We start from the raw sequence: 25,246 nt of genomic DNA on the forward strand, positions 1-25,246 counted from the left end.
TTTTATCATTGTGTGTCTTGGTGTAGACAGCCTTAGAATATTCTTATTAGGAGCTTTCTGTGTTCTCTGGATGTGGATGTCTGTTTCCTGCCCCAGATTTGGGAATTTTCTATTGACCTCTCTTTTCCTTCTGAGATTCCTATTATGTGAATGTTATTATGCTTGATGATGTGACAGGATTCCCTGAACCTATTCAGTTTTTCTTGTTCTTTTTTTTTTTTTTCTGTTCACCATTGCGGATTTCTATTACCTTGCTTCCCAGATCAGTTCTTCTGCATCTTCTAATCTGTTGTTGATTCCATCTAGTGTATTTTGTATTTTATATCTTTGTTGAAGTTTCAAGTTCTTTTTTCTCAAGTTCCGTGAGTATGACCATTACTTTGAAATCTGTATATTGTATGTGACTTATCTCCACGTAGCTGTGGTTTTGTCTTGTTCTTTCATCTGGAACATATTCCTCTGTTCCTCATTTTGTCTATGCTTCTTTCTACATCTCTGGTCTTGAAAGCAGTTAAGGATACCTGTGGTCTGTTAGTACCAGAGATGCCAGAGCCAGGTGTTTCCTGAAGGAAGAAAGAAAAATAAAGGAATAGAGAAGTACTACAAAAGTGGCAATAAGTAAAAACCTATCGACAATTGCTTTAAATATAAGTAGACTAAATGCGCCAGTCAAAAGACTTAGGATAACTGAATAGATTAAAAAAAGAAAAAGTACCATCTGTATGCTGCCTGCAAGACTCCCTTCTGACCTAAAGATACATACAGACTGAAAGTGAAAGGATAAAAAAAGACAATTTAAGTAAATAGAAGAAAGATAAGTAATTATTGCTATTCTGGCTTTATCAAAGACAAAATAGACTTTAAAACAAGACTGTAACAAGAGACAAAAGATATTATACAATGATAAAAAGATCCATCTAACCAGAGGTCATAACAATTGTAAATATCTATGCACCCAAGATAGAGACACCTAAGTACATAAGCAAATATTGAAAGACATAAAAGGGAGAAATTGACAATAGTAAAATAATAGGGTACTTCAACATCCCTTTTACATCAATGGATAGATCATCCAATGGCTTTGAATGTTACAATAAACCAGATATATACATAATATCCCCTCCAAAACCATCAGAATACAAATTATTTATGTTAAGCCATAAGACAAATCTCAGTAGATGAAAGAGAATTGAAACCCTATCAACGCATCTATTGCAACCACAACACTATGAAACTAGGCATCAATTACAAGGGAAAAAAAATGGGAAAAACTCACAAACACCTGGGGGTTTAATATGCTACTAAACAGGGACATCTGTGTGGCACCTGCGTGGCTCAGTGGATTAAAGCCTCTTCCTATGGCTCAGGTCATGATCTCATGGTCCTAGGATCAAGTCCCAAATCACGCTCTCTGCCCAGCAGGGAGCCTGCTTCCTCCTCTCTCTCTCTGCCTACTTGTGATCTGTCAAATAAATAAAATGTTTAAAAAATATATGCTACTAAACAATCAATAGGTCACTGAAATGTACACACACAGAACTGCTTTTGTTGTGTCTAAGAGGGAAGTTTATAGCAATAGAAGAAACAAAACCTCCACAGAAACACAATTATAAGAGAATATTCTGAAAAATTATATGCCAATAAATTGGACAACATAGATGAAATGGATAAATTCTTAGACACATATGATCATCCAATACTGAATCAGAAAAACAGGTACTTCTCTAGTAACAAAATTGAATCAATAATCAAAAACTCTCAACAAACAAGTCCAGGAGCATATGGCTTTAAAGTGAAATCTACCAAACATTTAAAGAAGAGTTAATAGTAATTCTATTCAAAATATTCCAAAATAGAGAATAGGAAAGAAAATCTCAAAATTCATTTTATGAAGTCGGCATTACCCTGGATACCAAAACCAGGCAAAGATGACACACAAAAAAGAAAACTATAGGCCAATATCTCTGAAGACATACTTGAAAAATCCTCAACAAATATTACTGAGTTCAACAATACTTTAAAGGGATCATTCACCAGGATCAAGCAGGATTTATAGCAGGGATACAAGGAAAGATTTGATTCCCAAATCAATTAATGTGGACATCACCTCCACAAGAAGAAGGATAAAACCATGTGGTTATCTCAACAGATGCAGCAAAAGCATCTAGAAAAATACAACATTTAGTCATGATAAAACTCTCAACAAAGTGGGTTTATAGGGAACATACCTCATCAAAATAAAAGCCATATATAAAAAATTCCCAGCTAACATCTTATTCAATGGTAGAAAAAAACCAGAATCTTTCCTTCTGTGATCAGGAGGAATACAAGGATGTCCATTCTTACCACTTTTATCCAACATAGTACTGGAAGTCCTAACTGCAGCAATCAAACCAAATTTCCATACCAAATTGTAGAAGACATGATACTAAATATAGAAAACAATAAAGACTCTACAAAAAAAAAAAAAGACTATTAGAATAAATGAATTCAGTAGAGTTGCAGGCTACAAAAGTAATATATGGAAATATGTTTCTGATCCTTCATTATGAGTGTATATATGGAAAGAGAATTTTTTTAAAATACCACTTAGAAATAAATTTAACCAAGAAGGTAAAAGACATATATTCTGAAAGCAAGAAGATATTGATGAAATAAATTGAAAACAGCATGAGAAAATGAAAAGATAGGTCATGCTCATTAATTTGAAGAGCTAACATTTTTAATATCCATACTACCCAAAGCAATCTATAGATTCAATGCAGTACCTATCAAAATATAAACATTTTTCACAGAATTAGGTTGCTTATAAAATTTGTATGGAACCACACAAGGCCTTGAATAGCCAGTCTTGGAAAGCAGAACAAAGCTGGAAGTATGACAAACTCAGACTTCAAGACCTACTATAAAGTTATAGTAATCAAAACAGTGTGGTACTGGCACAAAAATGGACAGATCAACAGAACACTATAGAGAGACCAGAAATAATCCCATTCCTAATGCATCAAAAATGTACAATGGGAAAAGACTGTCTTTTCAATAATGGTGTTGGGAAAACTAGACTGTTTTCTTATACTCAAAAATAAATGCAAAAGATTAAGGAACCTTAATGTGAGACCTGAAAGCATAAAACTCTATAAAAAAACACACACAATAATCTCTTGGACATCAGCTTTATCAAGATACTTATGGATATGGGAAACAAAAACAGTTGGGACTACATCAAAAGAAAAAGTTCTGCACGGTAAAGAAAATATTCAACAAAACAAAATGCAGTGTGAAAAGATATTTACAAATCATACATCCAATAAGAAGTAATATCTAAAATATGTAAAGGACTTATACAACACATAAAAAACAAAAACAAAAACCCACACAACCTAACAAATAATGGCAAAGAATGTAAATAGACATTTTCCCCAAAAAACCAAGAGATGGTCAGCAGGCACATGAGAAGATGTTCAACATCAGTAATCATCAAGGAAATGCAAATAAAGATCACAATGAGCTATCCCCTCATACCTACAAGATTGGCTATTACCAAAAAGACAAGAAATAACAAACATTGGTGAGGATGTGGAGGAAAAGAAATGTTCATATACTGCTGGTGCAGATGTAAATTAATGTGACCACTACAGAAAACAGTGTGGAGATTCCTTAAAAAAAAAAATTAAAAACAGAAATACCACATGATCCAGCAATCTCCTTCTGAGTATGTACCCAAAGCAAATGAAAAAGCTAATTCAAGTTGATATGCACCCCTTTATTTATTGCAGCATTATTTATAATATCCAAGAGTTGGCAGCAACCCACATACCCATTGATTTATGAGTGGCTAAAGAAGATAATGGTATATAAATATCAATGAACTCTACTCATCCATAGATAATCAAATTTTGACATTTGTGACTACACAGATGGACCTTGGATGTATTGTGCTGGGTGAAGTTAGAGAAAAATTCCATATAATTTCACTTCTTTGTGGAACTTAAAAAAAAAAAAACATGTAAACAGACTTAAAAGCAGAGAACAAACTAACTGGTAGTTGCTAGAGGGGAGGATTTGGGGGGAATGAGGAAAGGAGAAGGGAATTAATGGTACAAACTTCTAGTTATAAAGTTTATGGAGATAAAATGTATAGTATAGAGAATATAGTCAATAATACTATAATGATGTTGTTTCATGACTATACTTATATACATATAATGACAGAGTAGTGGAATTTATTGTCAAATAACTATGTTGTACACCTGAAACTAACATATTTTTTCAAATATACTTCTATTAAAAAAAAAACTTGACTTGCTTGAATTTAGATGAGATAGATTACAATAGAGACCAACTCAACAAGGTATTTCTGTTTCATTAAATGTGACTTATAATTACAACAAATATAGCCTCAAAAATTCTTTAGTGAGATTGTCATAGGAGATGAAATATTAAGAAAAATAACAGGTTGCTACCAGGATTCAAGGAAATTAGCTATTCGAATCTAGAGAGTTTATGAGAGAGAAGGTTGAACCTGATACTGAAGAATGGTTCCTTCTTGGAAAGATAAGATGGAGTCAATAGCAATTGTTATTACTGTTTTTGAAGAAAAAAACTATTCACCTGTTCTTTCTAGACATTACTTATTCACACATAGTTTAGAAATAATTATAGCTACCAGAAAAATACTTTTCTCATGACACCAACGTGCATTCTGCAAAACAAAAATGTGTTTTGTTAGCTCTAAAATGATTTAACTGAGAATTTTTTGAGAAACAGTTCTACTTGAGTCTAAGTATGAAATAGTGCAATATCTATGCATATTAGTTTCCTCTTGTGCAACATGGGATAGTTTTGAGTGTTAAATAATGATTTAAAATATTAAGTGTAGCATGATAAAATTTCATTAATCTAAGTTTAAACTATTATATCAAGATAAAAAGCGTATCTTTTCCTATTAATACATTGCTTAATGTTTGTGTTATCAATTATTTGGGTACTATATATTCCATGCTAAATGAGCAGTGTGGGCAGAACATAATGTAAATAGAAATTTAAGAGGAAACAGTCCTGAATCCCTAATAAAATAGCTTATTAAAATTAAGGTTGATATATACACACACACAAAATACATTTCAAACTATGAATACCTATGAGAATTGAATGACACCAGTTTAGGTTTGTTCTTCAAAAAATGAAGTAATTGTAGATATTACTCTGATCAGAATCAATCCCCTCATCTATAACCAAAAGACCTTGTGCATTCTTGTATATAGATGGAACAACTAAAAATTGGAATAAAATATTGTTAGTGCCTTTGAAATCTCCTTTTTAAAAAATCTACTTTAGGGGCACCTGGATGGCTCAGATGATTGAACATCTGTGTTTGGCTCAGGTCATGATCTCCAGGTCCTGGGAAGGAGCCCCATGTTGGGCTCCCTGCTCAGCAGGAAGTCTGCTTCTTTCTCCCTTTCCCTCTGCCTCTTCCCCTACCCCCAATGAATGAATATCTTTAAAAATCTACTTTAGTGAAAATATACAATTAATTTTATCCACTGAAATAAATTAAACTCTTACTACAGGTGAATTCCTTTTTAGAATTTAGAATGTTTATAATTATTTTCATGGGACCTAACTCGATTAAGACAAGATACCATTGTTTTTGTTGAATCTGGTGTTGTTTGATACCTAGTAGATGTGCAATGAATATTTATGAAATAATGGAGATTCCAAAGGCATGATACCTTGAAAATACTGAATATGGGTTTACATTTCTCCAGCAAAAATAATATTTTAGGCAGCTATTCTTACATTATGACCCTAGGAAGAGATAGGAAGGCAAACAACAAATCACAAAAGAGTTGACCTAACCAGAGTCTTTTTAGACACTTAAAAGAAGCCTTTCTGATTGATGAGAAATTGTGGGAAGAAGAGACAGCTGGGAAAACAAAGTGATGCAATTCTCATTTGCATAACTCTATATCAACTTTTCAAACTTAACAGGTAATGAAGAGTGAGAGACAACTATTCAGCCTTTGCCTCACTTTCCATTTCATAATTTTTGCAAAGCAGCATTAAAAAAATAGATTTTATGGTTTCTAAATTCAACAGAATTAGACATTTGTAAAAAATAATGGTTTCTATGTTTTTTTCTTTTTTTTTTTTAAGATTTTTATCTATTTATTTGACAGAGACCACAAGTAGGCAGAGGCAGGCAGAGAGAGAAGGAGAAGCAGGCTCCCTGTGGAGCAGAGCCGGATGTGGGGCTGATCCCAGAACCTAGGGATCATGACCTGAGCCAAAAGGCAGAGGCTTAACCCACTGAGCCACCCAGGCACCCCTAGGTTTTTTTGTTTGTTTGTTTGTTTTAATGATTTTATTTATTTGACAGAGAGTGAAAGAGGGAACACAAGCATGGGGAGTGGGAGAGGGAGAAGCAGGCTTTTCACTGAGCAGGGAGTCTAATGCAGGGCTTGATTGCAGGACCCTGGGATCATGACTCCAGTGGAAGGCAGATGCTTAATAACAACTGAACCACCTTGGCTCCCTGATTTCTAGGTTCTATCCTAAACTTACTAGAGCTGAAGTTCTTATTAATATTCTATAGTTTGTTCTACTTCACTGTCTATGTTTGGGAACAAATGGTCAATTATGATAGTAAATGTTATGTAAAATGATAGTTCTCTTTGAATCATTGTTAATCAGTGTCAGTCAAGTGGATTATGGACATGAATATCAGGAACCATCATACTCCTAAATGTACTACTGTTCTAAAAAAGTAGGACTTGAATGTCCAACTTTTAAAATAATAAATGCAGACTGACAAGTTCAACTTTACAGTAGTCAACTCTAAATGGAATATATATGTTCACACCTTATAAATGGATCACAGAGTCTAAATATCAATATTTAGTTTTAATTACGTTCTGAAGATGTCTTACCTAAGGCTTTTAGATATCTTAGACTGAGTGGTTTCAACAGCAAAATTTACCTCCCACAATTCTGAAGACTAGTAGTTTGAGATCAGGGTCAGAGCATGGTCAAATTCTGGTTTGAGCCCACTTTCTGGCTTGTTAATAGTTGCCTTCTTACTATATCCTCATGTGGCCAACAGAGATTCTCTCTCCCATGTCTTATTTTAAAGGCTTTAATACCATTTATGAGAGCTGCACCCTCATGATTTAATGACCTCCTAAACACCATACCTACAAATACCATTACATTGAAGATTAGGATTCAACATGAATTTTGGGGGGATACAAACAATCCATACCAGAGAATTATTGATATTAAATCCCAGGACCCTGAGATCATGACCTGAGCTGAAGGCAGCAGCTCAACCCACTGAGCCACCCAGGTGCCCCGATATTAAAGGTTTTAATAAAAGGATTCTACGGCCAAATATTTGGAAGATGTGTCAGAAACTTAATCTATCTTTAAAATATTGCTATTGCAAATAAGCATATCATATGCTATGTGACTTTCTTTAGTTAAAAAAAAAAAAAAAGAATAGACATTCTTTGTATGTTATAAGGCATTTCTTTACTTTCCAGGGAGGAAAGTGTGATCACTGTATTTAATTTATATCTGATTCATCATCTTAGGCTATGCCTCACAATTACCACAGAAGCTAAGATTTTAAAGAAAAAAAAAATTTGCCTAGCAATGTTTTCAAATCCCCAAATTAAGAAGAACTAGTATAGATGATGGAAGGTAGAATTTGAGTTCTAATTTTAGCCCTGCCACTGACTGTGCAACCTGAAATAGCTTGGTTTTCTTGGTTTTCTTTTTATATTTCTAAGTAAGCTTACTTATTAGTAAGTAAAGGACCCAGTAGTCCTATCATCTTGTATATAAAACTTATTGACATTTATTGAGTAAATTATTGTGTATGTTGAAGAAAATATTGACTAATAAATGATTGTGAAGCTTTTACTAAATGGAAATAACTATGTAAACATATATTAAAGTCATTATAGAGAAGGAGGAAAATGAGCATGTAAATATTATATGACAAGAAAAGGCAAGTAAAATTCTGAATTGCTCTCATATTTCATAATTAAAGGAAAATATGTACTGGCAACTTTATTTAATGCTTACCTAAGTGGAACATTAAACAACATTTTTTTAGAGTCATTCACTTACAAAGCTCTTAGATAAAGCTTATTTGGCCTTCTAATGGATAATAATATTGCTAACAGTAATCGTATGCTGCATTTACATAATATATTTCTTTTGCTGTACTGGGAGTACTTTCACAACATTGATCTAATTTTTCTTTTGATGACATTCTTATGAGGTAAGCAGTACATGTAGCTCAGTCATGGATACAAAGTATAGACTAGAGAACAGCACAAATGATCATTAGAGAGGAAAAAGTGCTAAAATCTGTTAGCTTTAGAAACATATGAAAAAGTACATAGAAATATTTTATAAATTTAAGATGGTAAGTATTTATTTTTCCTACCACTTACTTGAACTGTTTTTTATTCATACATCACTCACCCTATTATATGTGTTTTCATGAATAAATTGCTCTTAAATATTATTTTATATTTTATATCCATATATATTCCATACTACTTTGATATATGGATATATCAATATAATATATATGGATATAAAATATTATTTTAGTATGAAATATATATGGATATAAAATATAAAATAATATTTCATACTACTTTGATATTTGAAATTCTTAAGTCTCTATAAATTGATCAATTTCATTAATTATATTATGGTTAATATCCTAAATTTAAATTATGAATATCCCTCTGGTCTATAAATATATAGCAAAAGTAGATAATCATTTGTATTAAAAATAGGACAAATATTTTTATGGATCATTACGGAATAGTAAAATGTAAGCAGTGGGTGGAGGTAAGGAACCTCAAGCTTTCTAAACTCTAGAAATATCTGCTGCATGGCCACATAACCCTTTAGAAACAACTGGAACCAGATCCATTGCTTGACATCAGAAAGTGTAGAAAGTTCCACTACCCATAAAAATGACTGGATAAAAACTAGAGATACACCCTTCAGACACATGTTTTATTTTTCATTTTTTTTTTCTTATCATATTTTTTATTAATTTTTTATTTTTTATAAACATATATTTTTATCCCCAGGGGTACAGGTCCATGAATCTCCAGGTCCACACACCCCACAGCACTCACCAAAGCACACCCCCCCACAATGTCCATAACCCCACCCCCCTTCTCCCAACCCCCCTCCCCCCAGCAACTCTCAGTTAGTTTTGTGAGATTAAGAGTCACTTATGGTTTGTCTCCCTCCCAATCCCATCTTGTTTCATTGATTCTTCTGGTACCCACTTAAGCACCCATGTTGCATCACCACTTCCTCATATCAGGGAGATCATATGATAGTTGTCTTTCTCTGCTTGACTTATTTTGCTAAGCATGATATGCTCTAGTTCCATCCATGTTGTCGCAAATGGCAAGATTTCATTTCTTTTGATGGCTGCATAGTATTCCATTGTGTATATATACCACATCTTCTTGATCCATTCATCTGTTGATGGACATCTAGGTTCTTTCCATAGTTTGGCTATTGTGGACATTGCTGCTATAAACATTCGGGTGCACGTGCCCCTTTGGATCACTACGTTTGTATCTTTAGGGTAAATACCCAATAGTGCAATTGCTGGGTCATAGGGCAGTTCTATTTTCAACATTTTGAGGAACCTCCATGTTGTTTTCCAGAGTGGCTGCATTCCCACCAACAGTATAGGAGGGTTCCCCTTTCTCCGCATCCTCGCCAGCATCTGTCATTTCCTGACTTGTTGATTTTAGCAATTCTGACTGGTGTGAGGTGATATCGCATTGTGGTTTTGATTTGTATTTCCCTGATGCCGAGTGATATGGGGCACTTTTTCATGTGTCTGTTGGCCATCTGGATGTCTTCTTTGCAGAAATGTCTGCTCATGTCCTCTGCCCATTTCTTGATTGGATTATTTGTTCTCTGGGTGTTGAGTTTGCTAAGTTATTTATAGATTCTGGACACTAGTCCTTTATCTGATATGTCGTTTGCAAATATCTTCTCCCATTCTGTCAGTTGTCTTTTGATTTTGTTAACTGTTTCCTTTGCTGTGCAAAAGCTTTTGATCTTGATGAAGTCCCAATAGTTCATTTTTTCCCTTGCTTCCCTTGCCTTTTGCGATGTTCCAAGGAAGATGTTGCTGCGGCAGAGGACGAAGAGGTTGCTGCCTGTGTTCTCCTCAAGGATTTTGATGGATTCCTTTCGCACATTGAGGTCCTTCATCCATTTTGAGTCTATTTTTGTGTGTGGTGTAAGGAAATGGTCCAATTTCATTTTTCTGCATGTGGCTGTCCAATTTTCCCAGCACCATTTATTGAAGAGGCTGTCTTTTTTCCATTGGACATTCTTTCCTGCTTTGTCGAAGATTAGTTGACTGTACAGTTGAGGGTCTATTTCTGGGCTCTCTATTCTGTTCCATTGATCTATGTGTCTGTGTTTGTGCCAGTACCATGCTGTCTTGATGATGACAGCTTTGTAATAGAGCTTGAAGTCCGGAATTGTGATGCCACCAACGTTGGCTTTCTTTTTCAATATCCCTTTGGCTATTCGAGGTCTTTTCTGGTTCCATATAAATTTTAGCATTATTTGTTCCATTTCTTTGAAAAAGATGGATGGTACTTTGATAGGAATTGCATTAAATGTGTAGATTGCTTTAGGTAGCATAGACATTTTCACAATATTTATTCTTCCAATCCAGGAGCATGGAACATTTTTCCATTTCTTTGTGTCTTCCTCAATTTCTTTCATGAGTACTTCCTATTCTCCTGAAACTGTTCCAAAAAATAGCAATGGAAGGAAAACTTCCAAACTCATTTTATGAGGCCAGCATCACCATGATCCCAAAACCAGACAAGGATCCCACCAAAAAAGAGAGCTATAGACCAATATCCTTGATGAACACAGATGCGAAAATACTCAACAAAATACTAGCCAATAGGATTCAACAGTACATTAAAAGGATTATTCACCACGACCAAGTGGGATTTATTCCAGGGCTGCAAGGTTGGTTCAACATCCGCAAATCAGTCAATGTGATACAACACATCAATCAAAGAAAGAACAAGAACCATATGATACTCTCAATAGATGCTGAAAAAGCATTTGACAAAGTATAGCATCCCTTCCTGATCAAAACTCTTCAAAGTGTAGGGATAGAGGGCACATACCTCAATATCATCAAAGCCATCTATGAAAAACCCACTGCAAATATCATTCTCAATGGAGAAAAACTGAAAGCTTTTCTGCTAAGGTCAGGAACACGGCAGGGATGTCCATTATCACCACTGCTATTCAACATAGTACTAGAGGTCCTAGCCTCAGCAATCAGACAACAAAAGGAAATTAAATGCATCCAAATCGGCAAAGAAGAAGTCAAATTATCACTCTTCGCAGATTATATGATACTATATGTGGAAAACCCAAAGACTCCACTCCAAAACTGCTAGAACTTATACAGGAATTCAGTAAAGTGTCAGGATATAAAATCAATGCACAGAAATCAGTTGCATTTCCCTACACCAACAGCAAGACAGAAGAAAGAGAAATTAAGGAGTCAATCCCATTTACAATTGCATCCAAAACCATAAGATACCTAGGAATAAACTTAACCAAAGCGACACAGAATCTATACTCAGAAAACTATTTTTCATTTTTAAAAAAGATTTTATTTATTTATTTGACACAGAGAGATCACAAGTAGGCAGAGAGGCAGGCAGAGAGAGAGAGAGAGAGAGGAGGAAGCAGACTCCCTGCTGAGCAGAGAGCAGGACTTGATCCCAGGACCCTGAGATCATGACCTAGCCAAAGGCAGAGGCTTAACCCACTGAGACACCCAGGTGCCCCAGAGACATGGTTTAATAAAGCTTCACACTCAGAGAAGCTGGATCACTATTCCTCAAACAGCAAGTTGCAACCCAGTATGAATTTGAAATCACTTTATTATGGCAAAATCAGTATTTTTCAAAATAAATTACTATATAGTATCCAGTACATCTGTATGATTTGTGAAGTCTATTTTCATGACATACACATATATACACGTACAATTGTGCATCAGGTCAAAGTGTAAACTAATTTTTTTTAATTTTCTTTTCTATCAACAATAATAGATTTAAGTAGAAAAAGTTTGTAGCAAATACAGAAAGCCCAACTTACTTCTTAGCAGAGAGATCTATAATGTCAGTATAATCACTGTAGGATAAAACTAAGACCTCATAGTTTTCTTGTACCTGGTTTTTGAGATCCAGGAAAACCTAGAAAGAAAATTCACTGTGAGAGTAGGATGGGAAATTTTAGAAAAGAGAACAAGAGGGAACACATGAAAATATAAGACAAGCTTCCATTCACAACCTAGAGATTATAATCCAAAATGCAAAGGAAAAAGCAAAACTAAGACAACAACAAAAAAATCAGTAATTAAAATGTTAACTTATTCCAACCCAACAAAAACAATAGAAGAAAAACATATGACTTTAAAATAAGAATTCTAAGAACATGGCAATCTAAACACAGTTTCCATTCTTCCAATTTCAACTCCAAGATAACAGTTTCTATTAACAAAGTAGCATATGAGACCATGGCTATCTAAGCTGAAGAGGGATGCTGGCTTCTGATAGGTTTTCAGTAGAGATATTAATCAAAATGTGTTTTTTCCAGGTCCTCCTCTTTCCCATTGCAGGGGGTACTGGAAGCCTGAGAAATGACCCCAAAATATCATATATCTTTAGGTTTGGCACTGAGAGACATTTGGAGCACTGAAATATGTGAATGAGCTGTTTTTCCTTGTATTCTAGTCTAAGAAAGATCTCTAGGGACAAGATTGAATCTCCCCTTCTGCTGAAGGTCAACAAATATAAAACAAAGTTGGATCAGGGATGCTTGTTTCAGGTGTACTAGGTCCCAGTGTATGATGGTAGATACTGCATGCCTGTCATAATTTAATGTATTTTCATAATAAATCTTGATCCAACTGAAAAAAAAAGTATTTAACACTCAGAGGTAAAGGAAGAGAAGATAAAGAAAATTAAGAGATATGGCTATGAAATAAAGCTGCAGAGGAAGAAAAATATAATCTTGAACAAGCAATTTAATAATATAACTAATTTTGGTTTTCGGATTTTTTCTTCAAAAAACATAATGAATTTTAAAGAAGAAACAGTCACTACTGAGGTTCAGTATTATAATCACAAGTGGTAATTAAAATACATAGTAACATTAAGACAGGAGATTCAGAGAAGCAAGAGAAGATTTGAAAGAAGAGCTTTTTTATGAATAATGGGTATTCTGAGGAAAAAGAACAGAAGGAAAAGTGGTTAATATTTAAACAAAGGATCAAAAGTATTTTCTTGGGTTGGAGAAAGATCAAAGCATGCAGTTGGAAAGGAATAACTGACCAAGTTATCACTTGTTGTATGAAATAAAACTCTTTCACTCACAAAGTGATAAATTCTTAAGTGCTTCAGAAAAAACAAAAACCCCTTACATGTTCCCAGGGATAAAAGAACAAGTTATCTTTTAGATTATAATCAAATTGGAACCAGACTTTTCATTTGTGCCCTGGAAACTAGAAGATGGTGGAGTGTCATTTATAAAACATTGAATGAAATGAGCTGCCATACAAGAATCCTACACTCAGTCAAGAAATCTTCTTACTAGAGTAAAAATGATATTTGGGGATACCTAAGATTCAGAGAATGGTTATCAGTTATTTCCCATTTGAAAAATCATTAAGGTAGCTACACAAAAGTAATTCATAACACCATTCACATTATCCTCCATGAAGCATAGAGGCTATAAAGCTAAACACATCAATTGCCCTTACAGATAATATTGTACATACTACATAATTCTAGGCAATGATCACTTCACAGAAATCTGCAAGTGTCAACTGCTCATTTTCTTTTTTTTTTTTTGATTTTTAATTTTTTAAATTAAATTTATTTCTTTTCAGCATAACAGTATTCATTATTTTTTCACCACACCCAGTGCTCCATGCAATCTGTGCCCTCTATAATACCCAGCACCTGGTACCCCAACCTCCCACCCCCCCCCGCCACGTCAAACCCCTCAGATTGTTTTTCAGGGTCCATAGTCTCTCATGGTTCATCTCCCCTTCCAATTTCCCCCAACTCCCTTCTCCTCTCTAACTCCCCATGTCCTCCATGCTATTTGTTATGCTCCACAAATAAGTGAAACCATATGATAATTGACTCTCTCTGCTAGACTTAATTCACTCAGCATAATCTCTTCCAGTCACGTCCATGTTGCTATAAAAGTTGGTATTCATCCTTTCTGAGAGAGGCATAATACTCCATAGTGTATATGGACCACATCTTCCTTATCCATTCGTTTGTTGAAGGGCATCTTGGTTCTTTCCATAGTTTGGTGACTGTGGCCATTGCTGCTATAAGCATTGGGGTACAGATGGCCCTTCTTTTCACTACATCTGTATCTTTAGGGTAAATACCCAGGAGTGCAATGGCAGGGTCATAGGGAAGTTCTATTTTTAATTTCTTGAGGAATCTCCACACTGTTCTCTAAAGAGGCTGCACCAACCTGCATTCCCACCAACAGTGTAAGAGGGTTCCCCTTTCTCCACATCCCCTCCAAGACATGTTGTTTCCTGTCTTGTTAATTTTGGCCATTCTAACTGGTGTAAGGTGATATCTCAATGTGGTTTTAATTTGAATCTCCCTGAGGGCTAGTGATGATGAACATTTTTTCATGTGTCTGATAGCCATTTGTATGTCTTCATTGGAGAAGTGTCTGTTCATATCTTCTGCCCATTTTTTAATATGATTGTCTGTTTTGTGTGTGTTGAGTTTGAGGAGTTCTTTATAGATCCTGTATATCAACCTTTTGTCTGTACTGTCATTTGCAAGTATCTTCTCCCATTCCACGGGTTGCCTCTTTGTTTTTTTGACTGTTTCCTTTGCTGTGCAGAAGCTTTTGATTTTGATGAAGTCCCAAAAGTTTATCTTTGCCTTTGGAGACATATCTTGAAAGAAGTTGCTGTGGCTGGTATAAAAGAGATTACTGCCTATGTTCTCCTCTAGGATTCTGATGGATTCCTGTCTCATGTTGAGGTCTTTTACCCATTTTGAGTTTATCTTTGTGTATGGTGTAAGAGAATGGTCGAGTTTCATTCTTCTACATATAGCTGCCCAGTTTTCCCAGCACCATTTATTGAAGAGACTGTCTTTTTTCCACTGTATATTTTTTCCTGTTTTGTCGAAGATTAATTGACCATAGAGTTGAGGGTCCATATCTGAGCTCTCTACTCTGTTCCACTGGTCTATGTGTCTGTTTTTATGCCAGTACCATGCTGCCTTGGTGACCACAGCTTTGTAATAAAGCTTGAAATCAGGTAACGTGATGCCTCCAGTTTTATTTTTGTTTTTCAACATTTCCTTAGCGATTCGGGGTCTCTTCTGATTCCATACAAATTTCTGGATTATTTGCTCCAGCTCTTTGAAGAACACTGGTGGAATTTTGATCAGAATGGCATTAAAAGTATAGATTGCTCTAGGCAGTATAGACATTTTAACAATGTTTATTTTTCCAATCCAAGAGCATGGAATGGTCTTCCATCTTTTTGTGTCTTCTTCAATTTTCTTCATGAGTGTGCTGTAGTTCCTCAAGTACAGATCCTTTACCCCTTTGGTTAGGTTTATTGCCAGGTATCTTATGGTTTTTGGTGCTATAGTAAATGGAATCAATTCTCTAATTTCCCTTTCTGTATTTTCACTGTTAGTATATAAGAAAGCCACTGATTTCTGCACATTGACTTTGTATCCTGCCACGTTGCTGAATTGCTGTATGAACTGCTCATTTTCCTGCTTCATGCTTACAATACAAACTGAAAGTCCTGGAAGTGAAGTGAGCATCTTGGTACCAAGACTTTATTCAGCAAATGAAAAAGATAAATGATACAAAGATCCTATCCTACCACTATACATTTTATTACACAAGATAAATAAAAATATTAGTTGTTTAAAAATATTTTTAGGATGTCTGTTATTTGTAGCCAACGTGTATTGTTAATGCATACAGTGTGTAGCATATGGAAGTGGAATTCTAGTGAACCTAAAATGTGAAATTGGCTAAGTGTAAGAGGTAGGATATATTTAGAAGTGAGGATTTTGTTATTGCAGTGTGGAAATTTGACGATCTTCATTTTGCAGTGATCTTACATTTATGCCACTTGACACATGCTGTATTTTGGGATGTAAATCTCATAAATGGGGTGATAATTTCAGAATGCTGGTTACTCCAGGGAATGGTCATCATAGAATAGTAGTTACATTTAACTATAAGAGGCAAAGGCATAGAATAATAGAGGGTCACAAAAGTAGTGTAAGTAGATTTTAAAAGTTTAGGTTCCATATCTGTGGTGTTTCTTAAGGTGTTTTAACATATTAAATAACAACCTCATTGAGAAAATACAAAGGAATATAAGAATAAGGTATGTTGGGGCCCCTGGGTGGCTCAGTTGGTTAAGTGACTGCCTTTGACTCAGATCATGATCCTGGAGTTCCAGGATCAAGTTCCACATTGGGATCCCTGCTCAGTGGGGAGTTGTCTTCTCCCTCTGACCCTCCCCACTTTAAGCTCTCATTCTCTGTTTCTCAAATAAGTAAAATCTTTTTTTTTTTAAAGAAGGTATCCAGTACCAAAATTTACTAATAACTTAATGCCTTAATTCATTAATATTAAAAGATACTAAAAGAAACCAAATGCTCTTCAACTGTTGAATGGATAAACTATGGTATATCTATAAAATAAAGCACTACTCAGCAACAAAGAAAGGACATAGTACTGATACATGAAAAAAAAAAAAAAGAAATGTTCAAAACATTAAGTAGAAAGTGACAAATAATTACATGCTACATAATTCCATTTAAATATCAAAATGTCATTAAAATAATTATCTTCTGGAAAAGACAAAACTATAGGAAAAGAAAAGAGATCAGTGGCTACAAAGGGTTTAGATTGCATAGTGGCAATACAAAAGAACTTTTGGATTTAGTGGATGTTATGGACTAAAATATGTTCCACACAAAATTCCTATGCTGAGTTCCTAACTCTTGGTGCCTCTGAATGTGACCTTTTTCAGAGACAGGGAATTTACTGGGAAAATCAAGTTAAAATAAAGGCAGTACTGTTTGCCCTAATCTAATATAACTACCTAACAAAAACTTAAATTTGGACACAGTCATAGAGAAAAGACAGTGTGAAGAGATGTAGGGAGAAGTTAACCATCTGCAAGCCAAGGAGAATGGCCTGGAATAGATTCTGATCATATAACCCTGAAGGAACCCACCTTGCCTTCGTCTTAATTTTAGACTGCTAGCCTTAAGATCCGTGAGATGATAAATTTCTGTTATGTAAGCCATCCAGTTTGTGTTACTTTGTTATAGTAGTCTTAGCAAAGTAATATAGTGGAACTATACTGTACCTTGATTGAGGTTGTAGTCACATGACTATACATTTGTAAGAATTCCTAAATTGTACACCAAGAAAGTAAACTTTACAGAATGTAGGTAAAAACGGTGAATAAATGGGGCACCTGGGTGGCTCAGTGAGTTAAGCCTCTGCCTTTGGCTCAGGTCATGATCTCAGGGTCCTGAGATCGAGCCCCACATTAGGTTCTCTGTTCATGGGGAGCGGGGAGCCTGCTTCTCCCTCTCCCTCTGCCTGCCTCTCTGCCTGCTGCTGATCTCTCTCTCTGTCAAATTTAAGGGAAAAAAAGGTGAATAAACCACAGCTGAGCAAAAAACACATTTTGTTATCTAAAAAATATAACACTATAAAATAAAAAGGACAGGAGATTTAAGCAAACACTTCACAAGGGAATTATACAAATGGTGAAAAAGCACACTAAACGATGTTTAAAATCATTAATCATTAGGGAAAATCTAAGTAAAAACCTGTTATATAATGGGTAAACATATATCCATTATAATGGCTAAAATTTAAAAAGATTACAATATCTAAGTATTCATGAAGAGATGGAATAATTGAATTATCAGCTGTTGTTCATGGGAATGTAAATTGGCACAACCAATTTGCCAAAGAGGATTGATTTTTAATTTTTTTTAACCAAGATCCTGACAGTTTGCTTTTTTTTTAATTGTTTTTTATCTGAGTAATGTTGACACACAATGTGCATTAGTTATCAGTGTACAACTTTGTGATTGACAAGCTTATACATTATGCTATTATCTATCTTGTTACATCACTATTATAATATCACTGACTCTACTCTTTATGCTATCCCATGCATTTTATTACCATGACTTATTCATTCTATAACTGGAAGCCTCTATCTCCCTTCTTTTTTTTAAAGTATTTTATTTATTTATTTGAGAGAAAGACAGTGAGAGAGAGCATGAGTGAGGAGGTCAGAGGGTGTCTACCCCATGGAGCTGGGACTCAATCCCAGGACTCCAGGATCATGACCTGAGCTGAAGGCAGTCCCTTAACCAACTGAGCCACCCAGGCGCCCCTCTATCTTCTACTCTTAACAAATTTTTCCCAAATCCCTATCCCCACCCTTCTGTCAAGCATCATTTCTCATTATAGGTTTCATTCTGTTTTTATTTTCTTTTTAGATTCCATTTATGAGTGGAATTATATGGCACTTTATTTTCTCAGTTTAACTTAAATCACTTAGAATACCTTCTAGGTGCATTCATGTTGTCTCAAATGACACAATCTCATCCTGCTTTATAGTTGTGTAATATTCCATTGTGGTATACATATCTTCCTTATCCATCTGCCCATTGATGGATACTTAGGCTACTTCTATATCTTGGCTATTATAAGTAATGTCATGAAGATAGGGGTACACATATATTTTAAAATTAGCATTTTTGTTTTCTTTGGGTAAATACCCAGTAATGGGAACATTTATTAATATATTTTTCTATTTTTAGTTTTTTGGGAAACCTCCATACTCTTTTCCACAGTGGATGTACTAACTTACATTCCTACCAATGTACTAACTTACATTCCTACCAACAGTGCACAATGTTCTTTTTTCTTCATATCTTACTCAATATTCATTATTTTTTGTTATTTTCATTTTAGCTATTCAGACTGGTGTAATGTGATATTTTATTGTGGTTTGATTTGCATTTCCTTGATGATGATATTGAGCATATTTTCATGTGTCTGTTGGCCATCTGTATATCTTCTTTGGAAAATATATATTCAGGTACTCTGTACATTTTTTAAAATCAGATTGTTTTTCTGAAAGAAAGGGAATAGGTGAAGATCCAGAGGCAAGCAGAGTGTACAAAGTGTAAATGAGAGAAACTACCACTTCTGGGAAAATAACTACTAAAGAAAGATTATAGATAAAATTCTTAGAGCTCATACAGGGTCAGATTGAAAAACCACTTAACTCATGGAACATTGGGTCAAGAACTCAGTAGTGTTTTGCCTCAGCAGTGAGGAAAAAAAAAATAATTAGTCATATATTAAAAGCTGCTCCAGACTCTCCTGTGAAAACATATAAACAAAAACTAAAGGTATCAAACTGTTTCTAATAAACTGTTTCCCCAAAACACTGAAATATATTCATAGGAATATCCTACCCACAGAATCAGACAACAAAAGGAAATAAAATTTATTTAAATTGATAAGGAAGAAATAAAGCTTTCACTATTTACAGATGATATAATACTAAGTATTATATGAGTATCCTGAAGGACTCCCTCAAAAACCTCCATCAAAAAACTACTAAAGCTAATAAATGAGTTCAGGATTCAAAATAATGTACAGAAATCTGTTGCATTTCTATACACTATTAATGAAACAGCAGAAAGAGAAATTTAAAAAAATCACTCACATTTATACCTGCACCACAAATAATAAAATACATAAGAATAAACACAACCAAAGAGATGAAAGACCTGTACTCTAAAAACTATAAAAAAGGGGTGAAAGAAATTGAAGATGCCACAAAGAGATGGATTGGAAGAAACAATACTGTTAAAATGTCTATACTACCTAAAGCAATCTATGCATTCAATGCAATCCCTACCAAAATACCAACAGCATATTTCACAGAATTAGAACAAATAATCCTGAAATTTAAACCCAGCCATGAAAGACCCTGAATAGCCAAAGCAATCTTGAAAAAGAAAAACAAAACTGAAGGAATCACAATTACAGAGTACATGTTGCATTACAAAGCTGAAGTGACCAAAACAGTATGGTACCGACACAAAAATAGACACATAGATCAATGGAAAGGAATATAAAACCCAGAAATAAACCCACAATTATGTAGTCAAGTAATCTTTAAGAAAACAGAAAAGAATATCCAATGGGAAAAGGACAATCTCTTCAACAAACAGTATTGGGGAAGCCAGTCAGCTGTATGGAAAAGAATGAAACTGAACCACTTTCTTATTCACAAAATAAACTCAAAATTGATTAAAGACCTAGATGTGAGACCTGAAACCATAAAACTCTTAGAAGAGAACACAGACAATAATGTCTCTGATAATAGTTATAGCAACATTTTTCTAGATGTGTCTCCTGATATGAGAGAACAAAAGCAAAAATAAACTATTGGGACTTCATCAAAATAAAAAGCTCCTTCACAGGGAAGGAAACAATCAACAAAACTAAAAGTCAACCTATTGAATTGGAGAAGATATTTTCAAATGACAGATCAAAGAAAGGGTTAGTGTCCAAAATATATAAAGAACATATACAACTCAACACCCAAAATCAAATAATCCAATTAAAAAAAAAAACAGAAGACAGAATAGACATTTCTCCAGAATGGACATGAAGACATGAACAGACATTTCTCCAGAGGAGACAGACATATGAAAAGATGCTCAATATCACTCATCATCAGGGAAATGCATATCAAAAATACAAGAATACACTCACCAGAGTGACTAAAATCAAAAACAGAAGAAAAACATGTTACATGAGAAAAAGTCACCCTCTTATACTGTTGGTGGGAATGTGAACTGGTGTAACCACTCTGGAAAACAGTATGGAAGTTCCTCAAAGAGTTAAAAATAGAAATACTCTACCATCAGGTATCTGCCCTATTAGGTATTGACCATAAGGATTCATAAATACCAATTTGAGATACATGCATCGCTATGTTTATAGCACATTATCTACAATAGCCACATTATAGAAACAGCACTAGTATCTATCCAAAGATGAATGGATAAAGATGATATGGCATATACCTAGAATGGAATACTACTCAGCCTTACAAAAAGAATGGAACCTTGCCATTTACAACAACATAGATGGAGCTAGAGTGTATAATGCTAAATGAAATAGTCAGAAAAAGACAAATACCATAGGATTTCACATGCATGTGTAATTTAAGAAACAAAACAAATGAGCAAAAGGGAAAAAGAAACCAAGAAACAGATTCTTAGCTACTGAGAACAAACTGATGGTTATCAAAGGGGAGGTGGGTAGGGGAGATGGTTAAAACAGGAGATGGGATTAAAAAATGCGCTTGTCATGATGAGCCCTTGGTGATGTATGGAATTGTTCATTCACTATATTGTACACCTGAAATTCATCCTTTGTTCTTTTTGTCTAGAAAGCCTAGTATAGGTACCAAGACAATTCAGTAGAGAAAGAATAACTTTTTGGTAGACAATGCTAGAAAAATTAAATAACCAATAAAATGTTTAATCTATACTTTGTACTATACACCAATATTATATATATATCATAGATTTAAATGTAAAACCTAAAATTATAAAAACTCCTGGAGGAAAAAAAAACAACAACAATAAAGAACAAATTCTTTATAACCTGAGGTTATAATCTCAAAAAAATCGATTTGATATGACACAATAAGCAAAATAAATTTAAATGATAAATTGGATTTCCTTAAAATTAATTTGCATGTTATGCAAAAGATATTTTTAAAAAATGAAAAGATAGGCCACCAGTCTGGCAAAATATTGAAAATCATACATTTGATAAAGGATTTGTATTTATAATATATAAAGACTATTCAAGAATCAATAATAGAAAACACTCTAATTTAAAAACAGACAAAATACTTTGACAATTCACCAAAGAAGATATGTAGATGCCAAGTAAGCATATGAGAAGATGCCAAATATCAGTAATCATTAGGAAAATGCCAATAGTAACTACAATGAGATACAACTACATATTAATATACCTGAAATTAAAAAAATAAATACCAAATGTTGGCAAGGTTGTCAAACAACCAACTGTGGGAATGTAAAATGCTGCAATACTTTGTAAATCCTTGGTTATTTTCTTTAAAAATTAGAGATGTAATTAACATATGACCTAGATATTCTGCTCCTACATATTTACACAAGGGAATTGGAAATATATGGTCATACAAAGACTTGTGCATAAATATTCATCACAAGTTTATTGCAATAGCACAAATCTAGAAACAACTCAAATATCCATCAAAGGTGAATGGATAAATAAATAATGGCATATACATATTATGGAAAGCTGCCTGGGAGTAAAGTTAAACTCTTGACATGTAAAACAACATAGAGGGATCTTAATTATTTTGAGAAAAAAGAAGCTAATAAAAAGTACATTCTGTGTTACTGCTCTCACAAAAAATTCTAAAAATAATGGAAACTAAGTCTTTAGTTATAGAAATAACTATAATGACAGAAAAACAAATCAGAGTTTACCTAAGGATGAGGGGTTGACAGAATGGAGCATGTGGTTACAAAAAGACACAAGGAAACTTTTGGGAGTGATGGATATAGGCTCATCTTGATTTTGGATTTGGTGATAGTTACATGAGTAAGTACTATTTTAAAACATATCCATTTTATACTTTACACATGTGCCCTTTATCAATTATACTTATATAGTCTATGAAAGGAAGGAAAAAAAGAATTATCCCTGTTTTGATACATAATTTGATATTCAGAAGAAGATTCTTATGCAAAGTAGTTGTTATTTGAAATCACTGCTTACCACCACATTGGTTCATAGTTGTGGCTACCAAATGTTAAGGGCCAGATAGTAAAAATGCCTAGCTTAACACTTAGTCCAAGTAAAAATACAGTCAAAGGTACTTTACAGTTTAATTATAGCTTTGTTATTGCGAGTATTTACTGAGAATTAACTTCTTGTCTTGTGATAATGTCACTACTAGAGATCATCTCCTATTACAGTGATCTAATTATTTCTTAGTAGTTTGAAACAAAAGAGAATAAGAGCTTCGTATTAAGTTAAACTGAAACTATGACAAAACATCTGAATCCAAAGAGAAAAAAAAAAATCCATCTAACTAGGTATTTGGCTCTGCAGATGAAAACATCTGAATGTTTAACCGGTTTGGTTTTTTTTTTTGCCTTTTTGTTCATATTCTGTAGCTTCCTGTTATTTAATTCAGTTAAAAATTTCCCATGTACAAAAAAACAAACAAACAAAAAAATTTCCCATGTATCCAAGATAGTAAGGAAATCAAAAGAAGTATTTGGGATCCGCAAACAGAAGAAACACTTGGATCAATAATTTTCTTATTGATCTTAAATGGCTTTACTCTGTCATGACAAAAGTTTTAATAAATTGGTAACTGGTTAATATGATGAAATAAGTCTTTTTTCTGGATAGATGAATAAATGTTAAAAAGATTATAATGTTAAGCAGTGTTTCTCAAACTTTAACAGGCATATGAATTAGCTAGATAGCTTATTAAAATGATTCTTATTTAGTAAATCTGGAGTGGGGCTTGAGACAGCATTTTTTAATCAATTCCAAGGTGGGCATATTAATTTCCTATTACTGCTGTAGTTCATTCCCACAAAATATGGGAATAAAACAAAACAAACCTTTATTTACAGTTCTAGATATCAGAAATCCAAAATCAGTTTTTTTTTTTTTTTTTTTTAAAGGCAGGGGGAGTCCTTGAATTTAAAGATTTTATTTATTTATTTGACAGAGAGAAATCACAGGCAAGCAGAGAAGCAGGCAGAGAGAGGAGGAAGCAGGCCTCTCGTGGAGCAGAGAGCCCGATGCGGGGCTCGATCCCAGGACCCTGGGATCATGACCTGAGCCGAAAGCAGAGGCTTTAACCCACTGAGCCACCCAGGCGCCCCCAAAATCAGTTTTAATAATGTTTGTAGATGTTTGTATTCCTTCTGGAGGCTTTGAGGCTATATCTGTTAACTTGCCCTTTCCAGCTTCTGTTTGCATTCTTTTGCTCATGGCCTCCTATCACAACTACCTCTGCTTCCATAATCATATCCCAATTCACTGATAATTATGTCTCCTTCTTGTAAAAATCCTTATGATTATATTGGGCCTGCCAGGACAATGGAGAATCTTAATTTAATTACATCTATGAAATCTTTTTTTGCCATGTCAAATAACTTGTTCATAGACTCTCAGGATTACAAATAGGTATCTTTGAAGCATCATTATTTGTTGTACAACCAGTGCTGATCCATAAGCCATACTTTGAGTAAAAGTCTCTATAGTAAAGTCCAAAGACACTCACGCTAGTAGGTCTTCTGGACAGAGACATCACTTTTTGGTTCTCTTGTTTATTCAAATATAGTACAGAAATGGAGCCAAAACCAGAGGCCTTCTTTCCTGTCAACCAGATAATAACACACACACACACACACACACACACACACATACATAGACACACACACCACATATTTTATTTAAAGGGTGATAGATTCACAATATATTTGATGGTCTATAATTTTATTCCTTGGATATTATATTTACAAACCAAACACTTTTTTTAAAAGATTTATTCTGTTGACAGAGATAGCAGGAGAGCACAAGCAGGGGGAGCAGCAGGCAGAGGGAGAGGGAGAAGCAGCCTTCCTGCTGAGCAAGGAGCCTGATGTGGGGCTGAATCCCAGGACCCAGGGATCATGACCTGAGCTGAAGACAGCTGCTTAACTGACTGAGCCGCCCAGGTGCCCCATAAACTAAACAATTTGAAAAGTCCTTCTGAGAAAAATATTTGTATGTACCTAAGAGGGAAAGAGAGGGGATAGGGAAAAAGAGAAAAGAGGTAGGTGGGAAGAGGAGAGAAGAGATTTAAAAAATGCATCATGATCTCAAGGTCATCAGAGCCCTGCGTCAGGCTCTATGTTCCGTTCAGAGTCTGCTTAAAACTTTCTCTCTCTCTTTCCCTCTGCCCTTCCCTGCCACACTCTCTCTT

The sequence above is a fragment of the Mustela nivalis genome (assembly GCF_964662115.1).
Source record: "Mustela nivalis genome assembly, chromosome: 10".
Taxonomy (NCBI): domain Eukaryota; kingdom Metazoa; phylum Chordata; class Mammalia; order Carnivora; family Mustelidae; genus Mustela; species Mustela nivalis.